The sequence below is a fragment of the Triticum aestivum genome, chromosome 1D, assembly GCF_018294505.1.
Source record: "Triticum aestivum cultivar Chinese Spring chromosome 1D, IWGSC CS RefSeq v2.1, whole genome shotgun sequence".
In the NCBI taxonomy this organism is placed as follows: domain Eukaryota; kingdom Viridiplantae; phylum Streptophyta; class Magnoliopsida; order Poales; family Poaceae; genus Triticum; species Triticum aestivum.
Genome location: NC_057796.1, coordinates 69,626,679 through 69,639,700, shown reverse-complemented (window position 1 = coordinate 69,639,700; position 13,022 = coordinate 69,626,679). Strand labels below are relative to the sequence as shown.

The following is a 13,022-nucleotide window of genomic DNA, read 5'->3' as shown; positions in this document are numbered from 1 at the left end:
AGATCTACATTTAGTAAAAAAGACCCTATGTCTAAAACAAAATATAAACAAAGACCTACATTTACTAAAAAAAATCTAAAAATTCGAAAAATTTCCTATTCTATTTACAGAAACGAGGAGGAGGAGGTGGGAGGAGGAGGAGGGAGGAGGAGGATGTTGGGTTACGTAGCAGAAATTCAAAATTTTCTACGCATCACCAAGCTCAATCTATGGAGTAATCTAGCAATGAGGGGAAGGGGAGTGCATCTACATATCATTGTAGATCGTGATGTGGAAGCGTTGCAAGAACGCGGATGAAGGAGTCGTACTCGTAGCGATTCAGATCGCGGTTGATTCCGATCTAAGCACCGAAGAACGGTGCCTCCGCGTTCAACATACGTGCAGCCCGGTGACGTCTCCCACGCCTTGATCCAGCAAGGAGAGAGGGAGAGGTTGGGGAAGACTCCGTCCAGCAGCAGCACGACGGCGTGGTGGTGATGGAGGAGCGTGGCAATCCTGCAGGGCTTCGCCAAGCACCGCGGGAGAGGAGGAGGGAGAGGGGTAGGGCTGCGCCAAAAGAGAGGTGTTCTCCTGTGTATGGCAGCCCCAAAACCTCAAGTATATATAGGGGCGGGGGAGGGGCTGCGCCCCCATCTAGGGTTCCCCCCCCCAAGGGGTCCGGCCAGCCCTAGATGGGACTTGGTGGCGGCCAAGGGGGGAGAAAGGGGGCGCCCCACTAGATGGGCCTTAGGCCCATCTGAGCCTAGGGTTTCCCCCTTCCCCCCTTCCTGCACCCTGGGCCTCTTGCGGGAGTTGCACCAGCCCACCTAGGGGCCGGTCCCTTCCCACACTTGGCCCACGCAGCCCTCTGGGGCCGGTGGTCCCGGTACATTACCGATAGCACCCGAAACTTTTCCGGTGACCAAAACAGGACTTCCCATATATAAACCTTTACCTCCGGACCATTCCGGAACTCCTCGTGACGTCCGGGATCTCATCCGGGACTCCGAACAACATTCGGTAACCACATACAAACTTCCTTTATAACCCTAGCGTCATCGAACCTTAAGTGTGCAGACCCTACGGGTTCGGGAACCATGCAGACATGACCGAGACGTTCTCCGGCCAATAACCAACAGCGGGATATGGATACCCATGTTGGCTCCCACATGTTCCACGATGATCTCATCGGATGAACCACGATGTCGGGCATTCAATCAATCCCGTATACAATTCCCTTTGTCAATCGGTATGTTACTTGCCCGAGATTCGATCGTCGGTATCCCGATACCTTGTTCAATCTCGTTACCGGCAAGTCTCTTTACTCGTTCCGTAACACATCATCCCGTGATCAACTCCTTGGTCACATTGTGCACATTATGATGATGTCCTACCGAGTGGGCCCAGAGATACCTCTCCGTTTACACGGAGTGACAAATCCCAGTCTCGATTCGTGCCAACCCAACAGACACTTTCGGAGATACCTGTAGTGCACCTTTATAGCCACCCAGTTACGTTGTGATGTTTGGTACACCCAAAGCATTCCTACGGTATCCGGGAGTTGCACAACCTCATGGTCTAAGGAAATGATACTTGACATTAGAAAAGCTCTTAGCAAACGAACTACACGATCTTGTGCTAGGCTTAGGATTGGGTCTTGTCCATCACATCATTCTCCTGATGATGTGATCCCGTTATCAATGACATCCAATGTCCATGGTCAGGAAATCGTAACCATCTATTGATCAACGAGCTAGTCAACTAGAGGCTTACTAGGGACATGGTGTTGTCTATGTATCCACACATGTATCTGAGTTTCCTATCAATACAATTCTAGCATGGATAATAAACAATTATCATGAACAAGGAAATATAATAATAACCTATTTATTATTGCCTCTAGGGAATATTTCCAACAGTCTCCCACTTGCACTAGAGTCAATAATGTAGTTCACATCACGATGTGATTAACACTCACAGGTCACATCACCATGTGACCAACATCCAAAGAGTTTATTAGAGTCAACAATCTAGTTCACATCACTATGTGATTAACACTCAATGAGTTCTGGTTTGATCATGTTATGGTTGTGGGAGAGGTTATTAGTCAACGGGTCTGAACCTCTCAGATTCGTGTGTTCTTTACGAATATCTATGTCATCTTGTGGATGCTACCACGCGCTACTTGGAGCCATTTCAAATAACTGCTCTACTATACGAATCCGGTTTACTACTCAGTCATCCGGATTAGTGTCAAAGTTCGCATCGACGTAACCCTTTACGACGAACTCCTTTTCACTTCCATAATCGAGAAAATTCCTTAGTCCACTAGGTACTAAGGATAAGTTCGACCGCTGTCATGTGATCCATTCCCGGATCACTATTGTACCCCTTGACTAACTCATGGCAAGGCACACTTCATGTGCGGTACACAGCATAGCATACTGTAGAGCCTACGTCTAAAGCATAGGGGACGACCTTCGTCCTTTCTCTTTCTTCTGCTGTGGTCAGGTCTTGAGTCTTACTCAATACTCACACCTTGTAACACAGCCAAGAACTCCTTCTTTGCTGATCTATTTTGAACTCTTTCAAAATCATGTCAAGGTGTGCGTTCTTTGAAAGTATCATCAGGCATCTTGATCTATCTCTATAGATCTTAATGCCCAATATGTAAGCAGCTTTATCCAGGTCTTCCTTTGAAAAACTCCTTTCAAACAACCCTTTATGCTTTCCAGAAGTTTTACATCATTTCGGATCAACAATATGTCATTCACATATACTTATCAAAAATGTTGTAGCGCTCCCACTCACTTTATTGTAAATACAAGTTTCTAACAAACTTTGTATAAACCCAAAAACTTTGATCACTCCATCAAAGCGTATATTCTGACTCCGAGATGCTTGCTCTAGTCCATGGAAGGATCGCTGGAGCTAGCATACCTTTTAGCATCCTTAGGATCGAAAAAACTTTTCTGATTGTATCACATACAACCTTTCCTTACCAAAACTAGTAAGGAAACTTGTTTTGACATCCATCTGCCAGATTTCATAAATGCAGCTAATGCTAACATGATTCCGACGGACTTAAGCATCGCTACGCATGAGAAAATCTCATCGTAGTCAACTCCGTGAACTTCTGAAAATACTCTTTGCCACAAGTCGAGCTTCATAGACGGTAACATTACCGTCCACGTCCGTCTTCTTCTTAAAGATCCATTTATCTCAATGGCTTGCCGACCATCGGGCAAGTTCACCAAAGTCCATGCTTTGTTCTGATACATGGATCCTATCTTGGATTTCATGGCTTCTAACCATTTGTCGGAATATGGGTCCACCATCGCTTCTCCATAGCTCGTAGGTTCATTGTTGTCTAGCGACATGACTTCCAAGACAGGATTACGTACCACTCTGAAGTAGTACGCATCCTTATCGACCTACGAGGTTTGGTAGTGACTTGATCCGAAGTTTCATGATCACTATCATAAGCTTCCACTTCAATTGGTGTAGGTGCCATAGGAACAACTTCCTGTGCCCTGCTACACACTAGTTGAAGTCATGGTTGAATAACCTCATCAAGTCTCCACCATCTTCCCACTCAATTCTTTCGAGAGAAACTTTTCCTCGAGAAAGGACCCGTTTCTAGAAACAATCACTTTGCTTCCAGATCTGAAATAGGAAGTATACCCAACTGCTTTGGGTATTCTATGAAGATGCATTTATCCGCTTTGGGTTTGAGCTTATCAGCCTGAAACTTTTTCACATAAGCATCGCAGCCCCAAACTTTTAAGAAACGAAACCTTAGGTTTCTCTAAACGGTGTCGCCTCAACGGAATTGCGTGGTGCCCCTTTTAAAGTGAATGCGGTTGTCTCTAATGCCTAACCCATAAACGATAGTGGTAATTCGATAAGAGACATCATGGTATGCACCATATCCAATAGAGTGCAGTTATGATGTTCGGACACACCATCACATTGTGGTGTTCCAGGCGGTATTAATTGTGAAATACTTTTCACAATGTCTTAATTGTGTGCCAAACTCGTAACTCAGATATCTCTATGATCATATCATAGACATTTTATCCTCTTGTCACGACGATCTTCAACTTCACTCTGAAATTACTTGAACCTTTCAATAATTCAGACTTGTGTTTCATCAAGTAAATATTCTTAGCATCTACTCAAATCATCTGTGAAGTAAGAACATAACGATATCCACTGCATGCCTCAGCACTCATTGAACTGCATACATCAAAATGTATTACTTCCAACAAGTTGCTCTCTTGTTCCATCTTACTGAAAACGAGGCCTTTCAGTCATCTTGCCCATGTGGTATGATTTGCATGTCTCAAGTGATTCAAAACCAAGTGAGTCCAAACGATCCATCTGCATGGAGTTTCTTCATGCATATATACCAATAGACATGGTTCGCATGTCTCAATCTTTTCAAAAATGAGCGAGTCCAAAGATCCATCAACATGGAGCTTCTTCATGCGTTTTATACCAATATGACTCAAGTGGCAGTGCCACAAGTATGTGGTACTATCATTACTATTTTATGTCTTTTGGCACGAACATGTGTATCACTGCGATCGAGATTCATTTTAGGTGCAAGACCATTGAAGGTATTATTCAAATAAACAGAGTAACCATTATTCTCCTTAAATGAATAACCGTATTATGATAAACATAATCCAATCATGTTTATGCTCAACGCAAATACCAAATAACAATTATTTAGGTTTAACACCAATCTCGATGGTAGAGGGAGCATGCGATGCTTGATCACATCAACCTTGGAAACACTTCCAACACATATCGTCATCTCACCTTTAGCTAGTCTCGGTTTATTCCACAGCTTTTATTTCGAGTTACTAACACTTAGCAACCGAACCGGTATCTAATACCCTGGTGCTGCTAGGAGTACTAGTAAAGTACACATTCATATAATGTATATCCAATATACTTCTGTCGACCTTGCTTGCCTTCTCATCTACCAAGTATCTAGGGTAGTTTTGCTTCAGTGACCGTTCCCCTCATTACAGAAGCACTTAGTCTCGGGTTTGGGTTCAACCTTGGGATTCTTCACTAGAGCAGCAAATGATTTGCTGTTTCATGAAGTATCCTTTTGCCCTTGCCCTTCTAGAAACTAGTGGTTTCACCAACCATCAACAATTGATGCTCCTATTTGATTTCTACTTTCACGGTGTCAAACATCGCGAATAGCTCAAGAATCATCATCTATTCCTGATATGTTATAGTTCATCACGAAGCTCTAATAGCTTGGTGGCAGTGACTATGGAGAACCATCACTATCTCATCTGGAAGATTAACTCCCACTCGATTCAAGCGATTGAAGTACTTAGACAATCTGAGCACATGCTCAACGATTGATCTTTTCTCCTTTAGTTTGCAGGCTTAAGAAACTTGTCAGAGGTCTCATACCTCTTGACGTGGGCACTAGTCTGAAATCCCAATTTCAGTCTTCGGAACATCTCATATGTTCTGCGACATTTCAAAAACGTCTTTGGTGCCACAATTCTAAACCGTTAGCATTACGCACTGAACTATCACGTAGTCATCAAAACGTGTATGTCAGATGTTTCGCAACATCTACAGACGACGCTGAGGTTCAGCACACCGAGCGGTGCATTAAGGACATAAGCCTTCTGTGCAGCAATGAGGACAATCCCCAGTTCACGGACCCAGTCCGCATAATTGCTACTATTAACTTTCAACTAAATTTTCTCTAGGAACATATCTTAAACAGTAGAACTAAAGCGTAGGCTATGACATAATTTCAAAGACCTTTTGACTATGTTCATGATAATTAAGTTCATCTGATTAGTGAACTCCCACTCAGATAGACATCCCTCTAGTCATCTAAGTGATACATGATCCGAGTCAAACTAGGCCGTGTCCGATCATCACGTGAGACGGACTAGTCATCATCGGTGAACATCTCCATGTTGATCGCATCTACTATACGACTCATGTTCGACCTTTCGATCTCTTGTGTTCCGAGGCCATGTCTGTACATGCTAGGCTCGTCAAGTCAACCTAAGTGTTTCGCATGTGTTCCGAGGCCATGTCTGTACATGCTTGGCTCGTCAACACCCGTTGTATTCGAACGTTAGAATCTATCACACCCGATCATCACGTGGTGCTTCGAAACAACGAACCTTCGCAACGGTGCATAGTTAGGGGGAACACGTCTCTTGAAATTTTAGTGAGGGATCATCTTATTTATGCTACCGTCGTTCTAAGCAAATAAGATGTAAACATGATAAACATCACATGCAAATCATAAAGTGACGTGATATGGCCAATATCATCCTGCGCCTTTGATCTCCATCTTCGAGGCGCGACATGATCACCTTCGTCACCGGCATGACACCATGATCTCCATCATCATGATCTCCATCATCGTGTCTTCATGAAGTTGTCTCGCCAACTATTACTTCTACTACTATGGCTAACGGTTAGCAATAAAGTAATTACATGGCGTTTTCATTGACACGCAGATCATACAATAAATTAAGACAACTCCTATGGCTCCTGCCGGTTGTCATACTCATCGACATGCAAGTCGTGATTCCTATTACAAGAACATGATCAATCTCATACATCACATATATCATTCATCACATCCTTTTGGCCATATCACATCACATAGCATACCCTACAAAAACAAGTTAGACGTCCTCTAATTGTTGTTGCATGTTTTACGTGGCTGCTATGGGATTCTAGCAAGAACGTTTCTTACCTACGCAAAAGCCACAACGTGATATGCCAATTTCTATTTACCCTTCATAAGGACCCTTTTCATCGAATCCGATCCGACTAAAGTGGGAGAGACAGACACCCGCTAGCCACCTTATGCAACTAGTGCATGTCAGTCGGTGGAACCTGTCTCACGTAAGTGTACGTGTAAGGTCGGTCCGGGCCGCTTCATCCCACGATGCCGCCGAATCAAGATAAGACTAGTAACGGCAAGTAAATTGACAAAATCGATGCCCACAACTACTTTGTGTTCTACTCGTGCATAGAAACTACGCATAGACCTAGCTCATGATGCCACTGTTGGGTTACGTAGCAGAAATTCAAAATTTTCTACGCATCACCAAGATCAATCTATGGAGTAATCTAGCAACGAGGGGAAGGGGAGTGCATCTACATACCATTGTAGATCGCGATGCGGAAGCGTTGCAAGAACGCGGATGAAGGAGTCGTACTCGTAGCGATTTAGATCGCGGTTGATTCCGATCTAAGCACCGAAGAACGGTGCCTCCGCATTCAACACACGTGCAGCCCGGTGACGTCTCCCACGCCTTGATCTAGCAAGGAGAGAGGGAGAGGTTGGGGAAGACTCCGTCCAGCAGCAGCACGACGGCGTGGTGGTGATGGAGGAGCGTGGCAATCCTGCAGGGCTTCGCCAAGCACCGCGGGAGAGGAGGAGGGAGAAGGGTAGGGCTGCGCCAAAAGAGAGGTGTTCTCTTGTGTATGGCAGCCCCAAAACCTCAAGTATATATAGGGGAGGGGGAGGGGCTGCGCCCCCATCTAGGGTTCCCCCCCCCAAGGGGTGCGGCCAGCCCTAGATGGGACTTGGGGGGCGGCCAAGGGGGGGAGAGAGGGGGCGCCCCACTAGATGGGCCTTAGGCCCATCTGAGCCTAGAGTTTGCCCCTTCCCCCCTTCCTACGCCCTGGGACTCTTGTGGGAGGCGCACCAGCCCACCTAGGGGCTGGTCCCTTCCCACACTTGGCCCACGCAGCCCTCTGGGGCCGGTGGCCCCACCTGGTGGACCCCCGGGACCCTCCCGGTGGTCCCGGTACATTACCGATAGCACCCGAAACTTTTCCGGTGATCAAAACAGGACTTCCCATATATAAATCTTTACCTCTGAACCATTCCGGAACTCCTCGTGACGTCCGGGGTCTCATCCGGGACTCCGAACAACATTCGGTAACCACATACAAACTTCCTTTATAACCCTAGCGTCATCGAACCTTAAGTGTGCAGACCCTACGGGTTCGGGAACCATGCAGACATGACCGAGACATTCTCCGGCCAATAACCAACAGCGGGATCTGGATACCCATGTTGTCTCCCACATGTTCCACGATGATCTCATCGGATGAACCACGATGTCGGGGATTCAATCAATCCCGTATACAATTCCCTTTGTCAATCGGTATGTTACTTGCCCGAGATTCGATCGTCGGTATCCCGATACCTTGTTCAATCTCGTTACCGGCAAGTCTCTTTACTCGTTCCGTAACACATCATCCCGTGATCAACTCCTTGGTCACATTGTGCACATTATGATGATGTCCTACCGAGTGGGCCCAGAGATACCTCTCCGTTTACACGGAGTGACAAATCCCAGTCTCGATTCGTGCCAACCCAACGGACACTTTCGGAGATACCTGTAGTGCACCTTTATAGCCACCCAGTTACGTTGTGACGTTTGGTACACCCAAAGCATTCCTACGGTATCCGGGAGTTGCACAACCTCATGGTCTAAGGAAATGATACTTGACATTAGAAAAGCTCTTAGCAAACGAACTACACGATCTTGTGCTAGGCTTAGGATTGGGTCTTGTCCATCACATCATTCTCCTAATGATGTGATCCCGTTATCAACGACATCCAATGTCCATGGTCAGGAAACCGTAACCATCTATTGATCAACGAGCTAGTCAACTAGAGGCTTACTAGGGACATGATGTTGTCTATGTATCCACACATGTATCTGAGTTTCCTATCAATACAATTCTAGCATGGATAATAAACGATTATCATGAACAAGGAAATATAATAATAACCTATTTATTATTGCCTCTAGGGCATATTTCCAACAGAGGAGGGGGAGGAAGAGGAGAGAGCAGGAGGGGGGAGGAGGAGGGGAGGGAGGAGGGAGGAGGAGAGAGCGGGAGGAGGGGGCGCCCGAGAGGGAGGAGGAGGGGCCCGCCGGAGAGGGAGGAGGAGGAGGGAGAGGAGGAGGGGTCCGCCGGAGAGGGAGGAAGATGAGGGGGAGGAGGAGGGGGCCGCCGGAGAGGGAGGATGGGGAGGAGGAGGGGGCCGCCGGAGAGGGAGGAGGGGGAGGGGGGAGGAGGGGGAGGAGGAGGGAGGGACCTTGGGGGGGAGAGTGAGGACGACGGCGGCGACAGCGACGGATCGAGTGAGTGAGAGTGTGAGGGGGAGAGTGAGGACGCGCGCAGGCCGGTTGGATAAGGTGCCCTTAGTAGTAGCGCTGGTTCCCAACCGCCGCTATTGCTATAATTCATAGCAGTAGCGCTTTTTAAGAACCAGCGCTACTGCTATGGTCAATAGCAGCAGCGCTTTTAGAGAACTAGCGCTGCTACTAAGGCTAAGCATCTAAAAAGAAGCATAAAAAAAGCATTGTCCATCATTAATCTTTTTGTGTAGAATCTAAATTGTCAGTGTGAATCTCCACCGATTTAGGAACCGGTGAGGATTCATATTGGGACCACAAATCCTACACATAGAGTATAATGAAGACCAAGTGGTTGTGATAGTTTGAGAAGCACCATATTTAAGATGGTAAACATTCTGTTCGCGAAGTGAGGTGGGACTAAACTTGGGTCCTAAAGGGGACTGAATTTAGCAGTACCGCTGGTTAGGGGAAAGCGCTACTGCTAAGTAGAATAGAAGTAGCGCTTGTTACGTATGAGCGCTACTAGTATATCTAGCCTGACGGCAACGGTCTGGTAATTATAGTAGTAGCGGGTTTTATAACTCTAGTGCTACAGCTATGTGCATAGTAGCAGCGCTCTTTCGTTCTGAGCGCTACTGCTAGTTAGTAGCAGCGCTGCCTTCTAAATAGCGCTACTGGTAAGCTCATGTGTATAAGGTTTTTCCTTGTAGTGGAGCCATCGTGGAAGATGCAACCCTCCAGACTCCGCGCCTGGTGATGTCGCCGTCGTTGATGTCGGGGTGCGCGCTGGCGGGGATGCAAGACTCGAGCATGAGCACGACAGCGCGGTGCTCTAGCACCTAGAGGTTCATGCGTGCTTATGAAACGAACTTGCAGGGATATTAAGGCCTTCTATCAATAGAAAATCGGAATAAAGCATTGGCACTTAGTGAATACATGAACTCCTCAAACTAGGGTAATCACCGAAAAGAATCCCAATTATTGTCACCTTGGGGTATGCGGATCATAACACGTAATAGGTGTCTACAACTTGCGAGATAGGATCAAAACACACATATATTCATGAAAACATAATAGGTTCAGATATGAAATCATGGCACTCGGGCCCTAATGACCAGCATTAAGCATAGCAAAGTAATAGCAACATCAATCTCAGAACATAGTGGATACTAGGGATCAAATCATAACAAAACTAACTCGATTATATGATAAATCTCATCCAATCCATCACTGTCCAGCAAGCTTACAATGGAATTACTCACTCCCGGCGATGAACATCATAAAATTGGTGATGGAGGAAGGTTGATGATGAATATGGCGATGGATTCCACCCTCTGGAGCCCCGAACGGACTCCAGATCAGCCCTCACGATGGAGAACAAGAGGTGGCGGTGGCTCCGTATCGTAAAACGCGATGAGTCCTTCTCTCTGATTTTTTTTCTCCACGAATAGGTATATATGGAGTTGAAAATAGGGCTGCCGGCGGTCCAGGGGCCCCACAAGCCTGGGGGGGCACGCCTATTGTGGCCCATGGGTGGCCCCTCTCTGGTATCTTTTTACGCCAGTATTTTTTATATATTTCAGAAATTTTTCCGTAAATTTTCAGGTCAATCAGAGAATTTTTATTTCTGCACAAAAATAACACCATGGCAATTCTGCTAAAAACCGCGCCAGTCCGGGTTAGTTCCATTCAAATCATGCAAATTAGAGTCCAAAATAAGGGCCAAAAAGTTTGGAAAATAGATACGATGGAGACGTATCAGAAGCGAGGAGATCGAATCCAGTTAGGTGAGGTAGTTGGAACAGTCAGGGGAAGGAAACAACTGGATGGGATTGGTAATTTCCCGTGAAAACCGGGCGTTGGGGGTGACATGATCGGCGAGGTAGGTGAAAACAAAACAGCCGAGATGGGGTGGATGAAGGGGCGAGGCAGGATGTGGTCCGTTGGCAGGAAAAGGAACATTACTCTTTTTTTAGATAGTAGAGAAAAAGTAGATATCTTCTCTGAAATTGGTTATGTTATTCAGAGTTGAGGGGGAAGTGGTCGATCTACCGTGGATAGATCCACCGTTCGTGGTTATTTTCAGATTTGTGTTACCATTTTGTTTGTTGTCAGATTTCTTTTGCGGGATAGATGCCATTTTTTTGTTTGTTGTCAGAGTTTATCTTGTTTTAAAATGTTTCATTCGGATTTTTCGCCCTTGTTTTAACTTGCATCATCATATTTTTTTGTGTACCAACAAAAGGTTATTTTCTTAGAATCATGTACCAATAAAAAGTCAAGACAAATTCTAGAAAGAGTTAAAAGAAGTAGCACAAATCTTAAAGTAACCATGGACGGTGGATCCATGTTTTGATTTTCCCAAGTTAAGGGTTCTCCGGAAAATAAAAATGGAACAAATCAGACACTTGAATTGATGCATACAGTCATATTGTTCATCCAAATGCACTTACTTTGTACTCAGCACACACATTATATAATCCCAACTCTCAGGCATGCATGTCTTTGTACACTGACAAGCGGATCAGACATAATAGATAATACACATCATACGAATTGTCTCAAATCTTCTTGGAGCAAGCTCGGTACTGGTAGAAAGAAAGCTTAGTTAGTAGTACTACCGTGGTGGAGTCGTCGACATGCAGGACGACGCGGCTAGCTAGGCAGTAGTTTCAGGGATACGCTCCGTGGTCACCGGCTGCAGCTCCACGCCGTTGTCGCCGTCGACGGCGAGCCGCTCATACTCTCCGATGTAGTCGAGGTGGACCTTGTCGACCACCTCGCGGTGATGGTTCTTGCACACCATGTAGATCACCGGCTGCGCCGCTAGCGTCAGCAGCACCACCGCCCACAGAGCCACGAGCGTCGCCACTCCCGCGGCCAGCTAGAACCCGAGGCCGAGGCCCAGCGCGTCGTCCAGCACGAGCCGCGCGAAGGCCAGCTGCAGGGCGACGAAGCAGCCGTCGAGCGTGAGGAAGAGGACCGCCGCGGGCCAGAACTTGCCGGCGAGTAGCGCGCGGCTCTTGCGCAGAGCGGCAAATTTGACGGCGTCCTCGAGCATCGGCACGATGCAGGCAAGGTAGCAAACCACGGCGACATAGGCCGTTCCAGCGAGGAAAGCGGCGGCGGCCAGCAGCTGCAGCGGCAGGCCGACCTCGTAGTGGTGGAGCAGGAGCAAGGCGGCGAGGGAGAGGAAGAGTGTGGCGGAGGTGAGCGCGAGTGCAAGGAGGTACGTAGGGATGAAGCGCGTGAAGGGGAGATGGGGGAGGTGCCGCTGGAGGGAAGCGCGGAAGTCGCCCTGGGTACAGTAGAGGGAGGAGACGCGGAATACGTAGATGGCGGTCCAGACGAGCGAGAGAGAGGGGAGGACGATCATCCAGACGCCCTCCAAGAGAAAGAGGGCGACCCACCAGGCGCCGATGTGGTCGGCGTCGATGGGGGAACAGAGGCCGCGGAGGGTGGTGACGTGCGCGAGCAAAAGCGCAGAGGGAAAGGCGGCGTTCACCGAGTAGCCGATGATGGAGCGGAAGACGACCCGGTGGAGCTCGCCGCAGATGCCGGAGAGGCCTAGGCCCCCGAGGTCCTCCTTCTTGGGCTCCCACTCCATGGATACCCGAGCACGTATGGTGGTGGTCGTGGAGAAAGGAAGTGAACTGCTGAAGGTAAGAGATCGATCAGCCCGAGCCCACAGCCCCACACTGAGAGCGAATTTTTGTCAGAAAAGACCACCTGGGCTATCGTATTAACAAAAAGGACTGCCTTCAGACCACATTGACAGAAAAGACCATGTCCATCGTGACGGCAGGTGTGGCAGCCGACACCTGCCACCTGCCGCCATGGTGTAAGGCGGCAGGACTGGCCGCCATG

The 13,022-nt window shown here is 47.4% G+C and overlaps 1 pseudogene; it reads right to left on the bottom strand.

Annotated features, from left to right (window-relative positions):
* Positions 1–11,734: 11,734 nt before the first annotated feature.
* LOC123157889 (uncharacterized) lies at positions 11,735–12,762 on the bottom strand (annotated as a pseudogene).
* Between the last annotated feature and the right edge of the window lie 260 nt (positions 12,763–13,022).